The following is a 13,930-nucleotide window of genomic DNA, read 5'->3' as shown; positions in this document are numbered from 1 at the left end:
AGAACAGGGCTTCAGCAAAGGGTGGGGCGTTGTGGGAAGGATGGTGGGGGGGCTGGGCCTGCACAGTTGCGGAGCCCCAAGGGTTAAACATGCAAGACTACACTTTGATCAAGACAAACGAGCCATTATGTGAAATGCTGGAGCAAGATAAATGCTGGCACTGGGTGAGCGAGATCAATAAAAGTGATGTTTTATCAGGGAGAAATGACAACCCGGCTGATCGCAATTCGTTTTTAATACCACAAACCAATTGGGGACCGGGGGGCTTTAATTGTCCGTCCCCGGCCTGGTGAGGTTGCTGGGGGTTTGTAGGGACTGGGGGAGAGGCAGCCGCACACCTCAGCCATCGAGGGGTTACCAGGCACTGGAGCTGGCCAGACGCCCATGCCGGTGGCCTCTGATAGTCTCCTGAGTCTATAGCAGGCAGGGTGAGGAGGCCCCTGGGTGCCGGCTAAGGAAACAAGCAGAGGCAGAACCCCAGAGGAATGACTTTGAATAGATCCCTGCCTCCTGCCAAGCCCCTACCAGGAACCTGGGTCCCTCAGCCTCCACTCTCCCCCCACAGCCACCCTGTCCCGCTCCCTGGGAGTCCCAGTGAGAAGCCAGCACCTCCCTCCTCTAAGCCAGAGGACCCTCCCTAGCACCACAGCCTCTGTAACCGACCTCAGGCCGCCTGGAGTCGTGACGGGGACGAGGACACATCTAGGGGAGCGAGATTCCTGGGGACAGGCGGGTGGGTTGCTCAAGGCCCGGCCCCCACTCAGTGCCCGCCTGGGACCATAGCACAGCTGGCAGGGGGACCAGGAGCCTGAGTGACCCAGGCCCCAGGCCTGCCCCTGCCTCAGTTGGGGAGCTGGCCCAGGCACTGGTCGGTGGGGTAGGGGTGCAGCCTGGGGCCAGGCGTGCAGGGGCAGCCTGCCTTTCCAATGACCTGGACCCCAGGGTCCTTCTCTGTGAAATACAGACCTTGAGTCTCTTTCCCCAACCCATGAGACCAGGATGGGCTCACAGGCAGCCCAAGGGATTTCTGGACGGATGCATGGGCAGGGTCCTGTCAGCATAGGGGTCCCTTTCCCTTGGCTCACAGGCTCAGCCCACAGGCCTGTGTCCCCACCCGCACCCAAGGGAGGCTTGAGAGGCCAGTTTGGGCAGAAAAAGGAACAGGGCCCGCCTCCAGACCTCCCATGTGTCCGCCTCGCCACAGAGATCAGCTCAGCGCTCAGGGCTCTGGCAGTGCTTGCCTCACTTCCAAAGGCCAGACACACTTCCGCTTCCATTCAGTCCCCAGGACTCCTGAGGTCCTGGGCAGAGGCCTCCCCAAAGCACGAAGAAGCGGCAGACCAAGAGCAGACACCAACAGTAGCCACGTGGGGCCCAGAGCAGGGCTTTCCGTGAGCAGGACACGTGGTCTCGGCCCGACGTCGCCGCAGCACTGGGAAACGCATTTCCTTACGTTCCACGTCCCCTGGCATCTTTTGCCCCTTTCCTTTGCTTAGATTGAGTTTCAGGCAGGCTGTATCCTGTGTTTTAAGTCACTGGGGCCACTCTGATGGGTGTCTCCTGTCTGTTTTTTGGAGGCCGACTGCACCCATTTACAGAAAGAAAAGGCAAGGGATTGACACAGCACCCTAGGCCTCCTGAGCCAACACCTCCTATTCAGGGGAAATCAGTCCTGTCTCTCTGGACAGAGGACAGCAGGGTCCCTCATGATACCCAGAGCTGGTGGGGAAACAACACGTCCACCCTATCCCAGATATCCTAGAATCTGCCATCCTGCCAGCAGAGGCCTGTGATGTCCCTGTCCCATCAGAGCAGACTCAGTGCATGTTGGTTCTCAGCCCTGACGATGTGATCTGTTCTTGGCATGGCCACAGCTTTTTCCTTCTAGTCATCCACTCCTCTGTCCATCGGCCCATCCATATCTGTCTGTCATTTCAACTTTTTTTTTTTTTTTTTTTTTTTTTTGAGACGGAGTTTCGCTCTTGTTACCCAGGCTGGAGTGCAATGGCGCGATCTCGGCTCACCGCAACCTCCGCCTCCTGGGTTCAGGCAATTCTCCTGTCCCAGCCTCCTGAGTAGCTGGGATTACAGGCACACGCCACCATGCCCAGCTAATGTTTTGTATTTTTAGTAGAGACGGGGTTTCACCATGTTGACCAGGATGGTCTCGATCTCTTGACCTCGTGATCCACCCGCCTCAGCCTCCCAAAGTGCTGGGATTACAGGCTTGAGCCACCGGGCCCGGCCATTTCAACTTTTAATATAAACTCAAGATCTACTGTGTGCCAGGTCCTGTGCCAGGCGCCAGGATGCAGTGTTGAGAAGATTACACAAAGCCCCCACCCCCCAGAAACTCAGAGCCCAGGAGGGAAGAAGGACAGCACAGAAGCCCTGGCACCTGACACACCAGGAACTCCAAGGGAGAAGCCACATCGAAGGACACAGGACGGGTTCCTTCCCCAGTATGGAGCAGCTAAGGAATGCAGCTCCAGGCCCCCAGGGAGGGGAGCAGTCTTGTTGCCCTTCTAGGAAGCTCAGCCCCTAGTAGAATGTACTTCCGGGGGCATCTGAGTTGCTTCCTTTAATTTAATCTGAAGACAAAAGTTGAACTAAGGCAGCCTGCAGAGAAAGGCAGGAGAAGGGCCTTGCTAGGTAGGAATTGTCTTCCATTGGCATCACCTCAAAAAACAGCAACTTGGAGAACAGCCTCTAGGCCTGGGCCCTCAGCCCTGGGGCAGATCAGCTAGGCCAGTGGGAATGCTGGTCTCACTGAGCCTCGGGCTGGGGGCTGGGGCTTCACTGAGAAAAAGTGTTCCAGATGGCAGTGGGGTGGGCTAAGCCAGAGTCCTCCCATAGCCCCTCTGCCTGAAGGTTTCCAGCAGCGAGGAGCCTCAGGCTCTCAAACCCTTCCTGCAGTGGTGGAATGGTCTAGAGGCCTCCTCACAATCTGGTTTGCTGAGAGGGGAAAGTTAAAACCACCCTTTTTATTTGGGAGCCTTTGAACAAGTTTATGATCTTGCCCCTTGTCAGGAAATCTGTTTTCACTTATAAGAAACAGGCTGGCTCAGGGGCCGGCGGTCAGACCAGTGAGGGGAGACTCCACACTGACAGGCTAATTATATTTGTCACCACTGGCCCCGTTAGTCTCCACTCTGGTCCTAGGCGAAGCACTCCTGGCCTGGTGCTCTCAGAAGCCCCCACTATGGTGCGTCTTTTTGGGGGGGCGGGGATGGAAAGCCAATCTAGAGCGAGGGTGCAGAGGGCCAGAGGTGATGTCGCGGGGCCCCAACAGGAAGGGGACGAACGCCCACTGATGAATCAGGCAGGTTTGCGCCGCCAGAGCCCAGGCAGCCTCTGCTCAGGGCTGCAAGCTCTGTGGGGCAGCGGGGATTCTGAAGGATCAGCAGGGAAACTGCGCTGTCCCCACACATGCGGGACTCCGAAAAGCCAAAGCCCTCCGAGGGTGTCCGAGGCCACTGTCCCAGGGACCCGGAAGCTGCGGGAAGAGCCTCCCGGGCAGAGACGCGCCCTGCACGCACGTGTCCCCAGGACGGCCATGCCGCTCTCCGGTCACATGACCCAGGCCAGGCCAATCACAGCAGCTCTGCTTCCTCTGCCACCGTGATTGGCTGTGGGCTGGGCACGTGACCTAATCCGGTTCCCATCAGGACCCACCACTGGGACCCAGTGGGCCCAGAGCTCTTCCTGTGGCCTCCTGCAGTGGACGCACCACGTTCTCTTCTCCCAGCGCTGGGCTCTGACCGTGGCCGAACCTCGGAGTCCAGAATGGGATTGCAGAGCCTGAGGCGTCATTCACGTTGTTGGTGAAGAACAAGTAATTTGTAACAAAAGCATGTTCCATGCAATATCGGGGGTGTACTTATACTAAAAATTATTCATTCTTTATCTGAAACTTAAATTAACTTGACATCCTGTTTTATTTATTTAGTGACAGTGAGGGTCTCGCTCTGTTGCCCAGGCTGGGGTGCAGTGGTGGGATCTCAGCTCACTGCAGCCTCCACCTTCTGTCCTCCCACCTCAGCCTCCCAGGTAGCTGGGATTACAGGCACGTGCCACTAGCCCGGCTAATTTTTAATTTTACTTTTTGTAGAGTTGGGGGTTGTCTGGCTATATTGCCCAGGCTTGCCTCGAACTCCCTGTTCAGCCTCCCAAAGTGCTGGGATTACAGGTGTGAGCCCCATACCCTGCTTCTATATTTTATTAAATCTGGCAGCCCGCCTACACAATGGCGGTTGACCTTGAAACCCAGCTGTCCAACATAAAGTGGGTCTTCCCAGCCCACCTGGCTGCAAGCAGCTGCACCCAGCCAGCCATCAACGGGCAGAAAGAGACCATGCAGGCCCTGAAGGCCCAGGAAGCTGCTGGAGCCCAGTCCTGCTACACTGACACCCCCTCACCTCAAACCCACAGCCTCTGCAAAGCCCACCACCTGCTGATGGAGGAGGCAGCCGCCTCAGTTTACAGATCTCTCTCTAGGATGCCAGCCCCGCCCCGAGTGGATGGCCGCACCCTCACAGCCCCACCCTGCAGGCAGCCCTCCCAAGGTGCAGCACACCCAGCAGACGCCTCCATGTTCAAGGCCAAGGCCTACACAGAGTCCTGGGCAGCGCCTGGCCATCTGGCCAAACATGAGGGACTTAGAATGAACAAATGGCAGACAGGAGTTGGGGGAGTTCGAGGAAGAGGAGGGTGAGCAGGCATTTGGGCTGTGCCTGGAGGCTGAGCATGGGCAGGCGCACGTGAGCCCAGCAGAAGGCCCACCGCAGAAGAGTGCTTCAGAGTCAGGTGGACACATGACCCACCTGGGGTGCCCATCACCTCCCTCCCCCCAGCCAGCCTGCGGCTGGCTCCACAGACTGGCAGTGGGCAGGGAGGAAGCTCAAACACCAAGACTCCCTCTGGAAACTGCCCTCACCTTGGCTGGCCTGGATTCCCACTGGGGAATTCTCAATTGTAGAAGCCACAATGGACCTGAAATCCCAGCCACGGTTCCATGCTTCACGGGCACCTGGCAGCGCCGTGGGGCACATTGATGACTTTGGTTCCTTCCGTGACAGCCTGGGCAGCAACACGAGTTGCTCCCATCAGGAGTAGGCGCTGCTCTGGATGAGGTCGTGCCCTGGGCCCAGAGAACCTCTAGACCTGCGCAGGGAACCCTGCCAGCCCCGGCAACCGAGGGACTCATTTCCAGGCACAGGAACAACCGGGAGCTAAGCTGAGGTCAGTCCCGTCTCACCCTTGGTCCCTGGTACCTGCAGCCTGGTCGGTCTGAGGCAGTCACCCCACAAGCCAACATAAGTTCCAGTCCCGGCTCCAGGAGGCAGGACCTGGAGGAGGAGCTTCAGCCTCTCACTGTCACGCTAGTGCCCCTAAGCTCTGCCTTCCATCCTGACTCCGAGCTGCACGGGTCTGCAGCGTGGCATCCGCAGCAGGACATTGTTACAGCCCAGGGATTCGGAGCCATTTCATGTTCTGTGTGCCACAAAGTGAGTGGAAGGAAGGGGGTGCAGGGGTGCCATTCTGGCCTGCAGTTGGGCAAGGGGACATGGGTAGAGCTGGGGACCTCAGAACGTACCGCTACAACACCCAATACGCTCACGGGGGACCCCTACAACTCCAAGAGGGCAAGAGCCACAGGGGCTCAGACACCCCAGGAATAAACGTCAGGTCGCCCACCAGGGAAAGAGCCCCCGTGTGAGGCTCCAGCTGGGGACGAGAGCAGCAGTGGAAGGCCAGGAGTGAAGGTCCCGCAGATCCCGGTGGCAGCTCGGGCCCCTGAGGAAAAGGAGGGATCCTCGACTTCCTTGCCTGGGTCCACATGCTCTCTGTTTTCTCTTCTTTCCTTTTTCCCTGCTGTCGGGTGTCAGGTATGTTGGCAGTGGGTAGTTCCAGCGTCCACTCCATGGTTGCGACACCTGTCAGACCCTCACTAGAACTCAGGGAATGGGCATCCCAGATAGCAGGCACAGCGCAGCGGGCCGGCCCATCTCCTGCGGGGAAAGGGAGTGTTTGTGTTTTTTGCTTGTTTTTGAGACGGAGTCTGGCTCTGTCACCAGGCTAGAGTGCAGTGGCACAATCTCGGCTCACTGCAACCTCTGCCTCCCGAGTTCAAGCAACTCCTGCCTCAGCCTCCTAAGTAGCTGGGATTACAGGTGCACGCCACCACACCCAGCTAATTTTTGTATTTTTAATAGAGATGAGGTCTCACCATGTTGGTCAGGACAGTCTTGAACTCCTGACCTCGTGATCTGCTGTCCTCGGCCTCCCAGAGTGCTAGGATTACAGGTGTAACCCACCGCTCCAGGCCAAAAGGAAGTGGCCATCAGATGGCCACACGGTGCCCCTAAAGTCGTGGACGTGGGTCAAGGGAATGTGTGGCTGCCACAGGGGCTGAGTGTGGGCCTCACTGCCATGCCTGCCCCAAGGTCTTCCTGCCACCTACTCCTGACAACAGATGCCCCTGTTTCGTGCTGGAACTGACCTCAGCCTGACCCATGTGGTTCTGGTAGAGTTGTTACCCCAGCCCAAGGCCTGGATGATCACATGGCCATGTCCCCTGGCCCAGAGGGGCACACCCTTTCCTGGAACGGGCAAGGACGCTGCGTTCCCACTGGGTAACCACACTGGGAAGGAGCTGGCCTGGCCCTGTCTGGGTCATGAAGATGGGTCATGAAGAATGGGGCCCCATTCTGCCCCATCCCCCTTGGAGAACAGGGAAACACGCATTTGCAGTGGAGAAGCAGAGGCCAACAGAGAGAAAGGGCAGAGGACAGACACGCAGAAACAAACGGAAAGACAGAACCCTGATGACAGCTTGGTCCTCGGAGGCTCAGAGGCCCACGCTGAGCAGGCCGTTCTGACCATAGCTTCCTTTTGTGCTGACCACATTTCAGCTGACTGCAGCAGTTAAAACCCTAAGGGTCTTGGTACCCTCAGCCTCTGCCCTCCACAGAGAAGTGATGGATCCGCCACGGCCCGGGTGACAGTGCATGCTTTGAGCATCTCCGGGTTCCCAGGGTCCCACAAACACTGGGGCTGGCTGAGGCCTCATGAAGCGGGAGGGGAGCCCTCCTTCCTGAGTACCCGCAAGCACCCAACACAAAGACCTCCTCGAAAGACAGGACTGGACACTCCTTTGTCAGCAGGGTCTACCTCACTAATCTGATAGGAATGACGGCCAGCCACTCGGCCAGGGAGCTGAGCAGGGCCAGTGGCAGCACAAAACTCACGTCTGGTCCTGTCCCACACACGTGGACGTGAATGCAGAGAGAATGCTCTGGGCCAGGTGCAGTGGCTCACCTCGTAATCCCAGCGCTCCAGAAGGCCAGGGCAGGAGGATCACACCCAGCTCTGCTGCTGCAGAGGATGCTGACACTGGGCCCAAATTGGGGCTGAGGCCAGGATGGAGGGCAGTGGCAGTGTCTGAGGCTCAGTCTCTTCTCTCTGTGCCTGAACTTCTGTGTGGGGCAAGGGGCTGCCAGTGCTGAGGGCACACCTGGCCATCCAGAGCCTGGCCACCTCGTGGTTGGTCCCCGCCAGGCCTGCTGTGCTCCAGGAAGATGGGAAGAGGTCTGTGGCCACACCTGCGTCCTGCTTAAAGTGGTGACGTCACAGCCTTGGTCATCCGGGGGCCAGGAGAGAAGGAGCATGTCGGGGAAGAGAGCAGCGGGGGCGTCATGGTCTGGAGCCCCCTCCTCGTCAGATAGATGGAAGTTCTGGAAGGTTCTTGTGGGCCCTCGGGCAGGCCACTGGCCTTCCTGAGACCTGATTTCATTGTCGTGAAAATGATGTGTAAAGTGACAGCAGCAGGACAGCTCGTGGGAGACACAGCTGAGCACTGGGTCTGCTGGCGCCTCTTCTCCAGCATCAGCTCTTCCTTTCCAGTTACTGGGGGTGGGGGAACTGTATTGCAAGGTCAGGAATTCAAGACCAGCCTGGCCAACATAGTGAAACCCTGCTTCTACTACAAATAGAAAAAGTAGTCGGGTGTGGTGGCGGACACCTGTAGTCCCACTACGCGGGAGGCTGAGGCAGGAGATTCGCTTGAACCAGGGAGGCAGAGGTTCCAGTGAGCCGAGACTGCACCACTGCACTCCAGCCTGGGTGACAGAGTGGGACTCGGTCTCAAAAAAATAAAAAATAACCATCCCCCTTGCTGAAGTCACTAGTGTTTCTGTGGTGTTTCTGTGGAGTCTGAATCTAGTTCTGACATCTGTGCTGGCTCCGAGTCAGTCCGCCCTCTCTCTTTGGCTCTCCTCTGTGACCAGCGCTGCCTGCCACACCCACGACATACACTCTCCACTTGTCCGCACCCCTGTTCTGCTGGAGCCCCCTTTGGAGAGCCGCTGGCTCTGTGGTCTCCGAGGCCGAGGTCCGCTCTCAGCTTGAAGTTATTGCCAGGCCGGGCCCTCTCACGGCACAACGCGCTGGGCGCAGCCTGTAATTATGTGTTTATTGTGGATTTACTTGATTGCAGCCTCCCCAGGCCTGTCATCAATGTGAGGGCAGGGCCTCTGCCTGGGTATTCACTTTACGTCCCCAGCTCCTGGCTGAGGGTCTGGGCTCAAGCAGGGACCCAGTGAACCCCGGTCAGGTAAGCCTCGTCCCGGTGAGTGCTGACTGCCGACTCCGTGACCCTCCACCCTCCCCACCCCTCCTTGGCTCCCACCACTCGTGTTCCTCTCTCTACCCTCCCCCAATGCCAGAGCCCCACTCCCAGCCTGTTTCTTCCACCCATTGTCTTGTCTGCCTCATTCCTGACCTTGCGTAGAGGTTGCAAGCCTCAGGCCTTCCAGCAACCCACACCCAGCCACGCTTCATCTTCTGAACTCCGGTTTCAAACGTGAGGAAGGAATTGAGGCTGCATTCCCAGAGTGCTTGCTGGTGGCTGTGCGCAGCTGGTGGGGGTAGCGCAGGCCACGCAGTAAGTCTCCCATCCACAGGGGCATCGGGAGGATGGGGACATGGAGCATCTTCCCCACCCCCTAATGGCCTATGGGAAAGGACAGATAGTCCCCAGTGCTGGCACTGTGTGGAGCAATCAGAACGCACCTGGTCAGGACAGCGGCTTGGAGAGCTGGCATGTCTGCCAACACCCACCAGAGACCCCCACTGTTGGGCACAGGTCCAGGAGACTCACACCTGAACGTTTGCAGTAGCAACACTATTCGTAAACTTGGGAGATAACCTAAATGTCTGTCAACAAGAGACCCAGTAGCAACAGAATACAACACAGCAACGAAGAGAACCACCGCAGACACGCAGCGGCGCGCCAGCACAGGAAGCACGTGCTGCGGGAAGCACGAGGGAGAGGACCACTGTGCAGCTCCGCTGGTGTAGACTAAGGACCAGCGACAGCAGCCTCTGGGATGGGCGTCAAAGCTCCTGGGCTGGCATGGGAGGGCCACGAGGGAGCCTCTGAGGGCTGCAGGTTCTCTGGACCAGGCAGACGGGTGCATAGCTATACCGGGAGGTGAAAGTCCAGTGATCTGCAGCTTATGAGTGGTGTGCCTACTTCACTTTTTATTATCATTATTACTTTGAGACAGAGTCTCACTCTGTTGCCCTGGCTGGAGTGCAGTGGTGCAATCTCAGCCCACTGCAGCCTCTGCCTCCCCAGCTCAAGCAATTCTCTTGCCTCAGCCTCCCAAGTAGCGGGGATTACAGGTGCCCACCACCACGCCTGGCTAATTGTATTTTTAGTAGAGATAGGGTTTCGCCATGTTACCCAGGCTGGTCTCAAACTCCTGGCCTCCAGTGATCCACCTGCCTTGGCCTTTCAAAGTGCTGGGATTACAGGCCAAAACCACCTCACCCAGCCCACGTTTTTAAGAACAATTTAAGACCGGGAGCAGTGGCTCACACCCATAATCCCAGCTCTTTGGGAGGCTAAGGCAGGAGGATCACCTGAGGTCAGGAGTTCAAGACCAGCCTGGTCAACATGATGAGACTCTGTCTCTACTAAAAATACAAAAATTAACAGAGTGTGGTGGCAGCACCTGTAGTCCCAGCTACTCAGGAGGCTGAGGAAGGAGAATCGCTTGAACCCAGGAGGCAGAGGTTGCAGTGAGCCAAGATCATGCCATTGCACTCCAGCCTGGGTGACAGAGCAAGACTCCATCCCCCACTTAAAATAAAATGAATAAAAGAAAATAGAAAGTAGCCGGGCACGGTGGCACACACCTGTAGTCCCAGCTACTTGGGAAGCTGAGGTGGCAGGATCACTTGAGTCTGGGAGGCGGAGGCTGCACCCAGGCTGACTCATCCTCCTTCCAGATGCAGGCCCCTTGAAGGGACGACAGCGAACAGGATCAGTCCCTGCCCTTGGGAATTAAGGGGCCAGCAGTGGCTTGTGACAGCTGCTAAGATGATGGGCAAGTGCCGGAGCATCCGAGAGGATCCCCGGAAGAGGTGACTGGACAGAGCCGGGCACAAACACTGACACGGGGATTCCTCCTCCACAGTCCTGCCTCATTTTGTGACTCATCACTTACAGGATGGCCTCCCACGAATGGGAAGCTCTCCCAGGAAGGCCCCCTTGGCTCTGGGGCAGCTCCTAATGGTTCTTCAAGAGGGGGCACTCAGCCTGGCCATGCCCCATCTTAGGCCGCCTCTAGATGGGCTGCAGACACATTGGTTTTGTTATATGTCACTGCCCACAAAATAAAGCAAAACAGGAACATTTTCTACGACGCTTTTACTCACACTTCCAGACAGGTGCTGGGCACCTTCCAAGGGCCCCACCCCAGCCCCTGCTCTGTGCCCCGGGAAGCTGGCTGTAGGCACGGGATTCGCGGGGCCTCCTTGCTCCCTGGCCTCCACCTGCTTCAGCCAATGTGCAGCCCGCAGGCGCGCGAAGCAGGCGGGAGGGGTGAGGTCGGTGTACAGCAGCAGCTCCTCCCTGCCGGGTGGCTGTGTCCCTCTCCAAGGTCACGGCTCCTGGAGACCGCCTCTCCTATGGCTCCCCCTGCCCTCCAGGTCTCAGGGGGTAGCAGCCCCCCTTTGTTGCTGGCCCTGGGTACTGCACATCTCTCCTTTAATTCATGTATTTTCCATTTACTCAACTCTTCCCCAAATACCCTGTCTGAGGGTGCCGTAAAAATGCAAGACTCTATCAATTGCCCATATCAAAAAACATGCTTGTAGGTTCCACTTGGAGTAGTTTGGAGGGGAGACTAATGGAAACTGGGGGGAGGCTAGCCCCCAAGCCTCCGCTGGGGCCACCGCTGTCTGTGTCCCTAGGTCCCTGGAGTAGAAGGTGTCAATGACAGGCTCAATCAATGAATGAATTGATCCCACCACCACCAGCGGCAGGCCCGCCTCTTCCTTCCACAGCCCACCTCGGCCTCCCCGCCTCGCCAGGTGAGACTGCCCTCGCTCCTGGTCCCTGAGCGCCGCTCGTTTCACCTCCTGCGTGGACGGCGGCCAGCCGCGACGCCGACCCAGCGCCTCCAAGCCGGGAGCCGCACAGCACCCGGCAATGGCTTCGAGCCCCATGCACCCGAAGCCTCGGCGCCGCCCGCTGGGGGCCTCGGGACAGCCAGGGCGGCGGGGGGTGGCGCGGGTCGCGTCCCCGAGGCGCGCCGCGCGCGACCGAACCACGCGCCCCGCCCGATGCGGTCCGCGAACAGCCGCGCGCGCCACCCCACGTGGGGCAGCACGGGCTGGCGGCCCGGACACCCGATTGGCCACCGCTCAGCCAATCAGAGAGCGGAGGCGGCAGCGGCCGCGCCGATTGGCCGCGGCGGGCCGGCCCGGGGGAGGGGGCGGGGCCCCTTTTGTTCTCTCCGCACCTTGGGGTCCGCGCAGCTGCGAGCGCCCCCGCCCCGGAGCCGGGGTCCGCTCTGGGCCGTCTGGGGGCGGGGGCGCGGCCCAACGCCCCACCCCCGGCTTGTTCACAGCCGCCAGGACCCAGCGCCCGAAGCGCGGCTAGCGCGGGGCCTGTCCTGGGTTGAGTGCTTTCATCTCCGTCCGTCAGTTTCCCTGCCCTCGTCTTCTCTCTGTGTCCTGGGAATTGTGGAGAAGCGCAGCCCTTGACAAATGAGCCTGGGACCTTCCTGAAACCTAAGCCAATGATAAAAAGGCCCGATCTTGCCTGACAGGGACCGTGAGAGACCCCCGAGCAGGGGAGGCAGGTGTCCGGGTAACCCTAACCTGAGACCGTTTTCTGGGTGAGCCTTCTCCTAATCACGGGTGGGTGTCTTCGTCCCAGGTAGGGCTGCTTGAGGGTGGGCAGAGGCCCCCACAGTCACAGCCTGGCCAGCTCTGCAAATGCTCCTGAAACCGTCCATCTCCTCAGTCATTCAAACGACCAATCAGTCAATCGCAGTGGCCTCCCTCTGGGGTGGAAAGTGGTGGGACCAGGGACCGTCACAGGGAGAGAGGGCTGCAGGCGGGGTAGGGGTATCAGGGGCTCAGCCTGGGTCTCCTGACCTCCAGACCCACGTCTTCCCCTACACACCACCTGAGAGCATCTCCTGGCGCAGCTGTGACCGCACGCATCCCTGGGAGAAGGACGGGCCGCAACGCTGAAGCTGTGGACACAGGGCTCCCAATCTAGACGAGGGGCCTCTCCCCTGCAGGGGACAGGATCAGGACCTGGGAGCCCTCAGTCCCCCTCCCAGCACTGATTACCTGGAAAAGCCCCCAAGCCTGGATTGATGGAGAAGGTGGGATCCTGACAGTGGCCTGGGCCGGGGATGGCAGCTTGACCAAAACGGGGGTCATCTCCAAGGTCACCATCCCAGACCTGGGAGTCTAAAAACACTTACACCCTTAAGAATGAGGCATTTGTATCGGATCACGGTTCAGAACGCCGCTGGTGCCATGGACGGAGCAATCCCTCGGCCGAAGTGGCTGCTCTGCTCTGATAAGCGTGGCCACCCTCGCGAGCTCCCAGGCCCAGGGGCCTCCCCCAAAGCCTGGCGTAAGTGGCCCCTGGAAGGACTCCCAGCCCAGAGCCTTGGCAGGTGTCTGCGGCTCCCCAGGGGTGGGGTGCTGGGAGGCTGACATCTGCGGAATGTTTTTACTGTTGAACAAATTGAATCAATTAAACAGGCCCCGTTGGGGTGGCTGGAGCTGGTGAACAGGAGGGAAGAGGGAAGCAGAGCCAAGGGGAAGGCCGGAGGGCGTCTCCCCAAGTGGGGTTCAGACGCATCAGGGCAGGAGACTCCCCATGTTGACAAGAGGGAGGTGAGTTCGTGGAGGTGGACTGGGAGGAAAGTCAGTGGGGACTGTCCCTGCTGTGTGTCCCCTGAAAGCACAGCAAGGCCTGCGTCTCCTACTCAGAGGCAGCCACCTCTGGTCTTCTTAGCCCCCGGCCCTGTGACCCTTTGGGGCGCTGGAGCTCCCAAGACACCCCAGCCTCCTTTCAAAGGCATTTTATTGCTCTCACATGGAGGCCTCCGGAAGCTGGAAGGCTCCACCAGAGAAAGAGAGGAGGCTGCCCAGGGAGGCTGGAGGAGGCAGAGAGGAAAGAGGAAACAGATTGAGGGGGCGATAGCGAGGGCCCGGGGTCACCCACCTGGAGCGGAAGCCTCCCCCTCGGGCAGCCTGAGAATGATCCAGGCGCCGGCTGCTCTGTGACCCAGCTGACCGAGGGACAGCCCCTGCCTGGAGCCCCAGCAGCTGCCGCAGTGTCCCTCCTGTCCCAGCAAGGGCTGCAGGGCCATCCCCTCCAATCCCTCCCCAGAGGTCCGGTGCGGCTGCCTCTCCTCCCGCTGCTGCTCAGGAGGGCGAGGTTTCCTGAGTCAGGCCACCGGCAGCGGGCGAGCGGCCAGCCCCTCTCAGCATGGCGCTTGCCCACACATGCCAGGACAGTGGCAAGCTCACCGTCACCCTGGACAGTCAGATCACTCTGTCCCTTCATGTTGAGTGACCAACATTGGGCCCCCTGAGGCAGACGACCGTC

The sequence above is a fragment of the Sapajus apella genome, unplaced genomic scaffold, assembly GCF_009761245.1.
Source record: "Sapajus apella isolate SASKATOON/1434 unplaced genomic scaffold, GSC_monkey_1.0 scaffold48, whole genome shotgun sequence".
NCBI classification, from domain to species: Eukaryota; Metazoa; Chordata; class Mammalia; order Primates; family Cebidae; genus Sapajus; species Sapajus apella.
The sequence above is the reverse complement of the archived record's forward strand: the minus strand, read 5'-3'. Positions refer to the sequence as shown.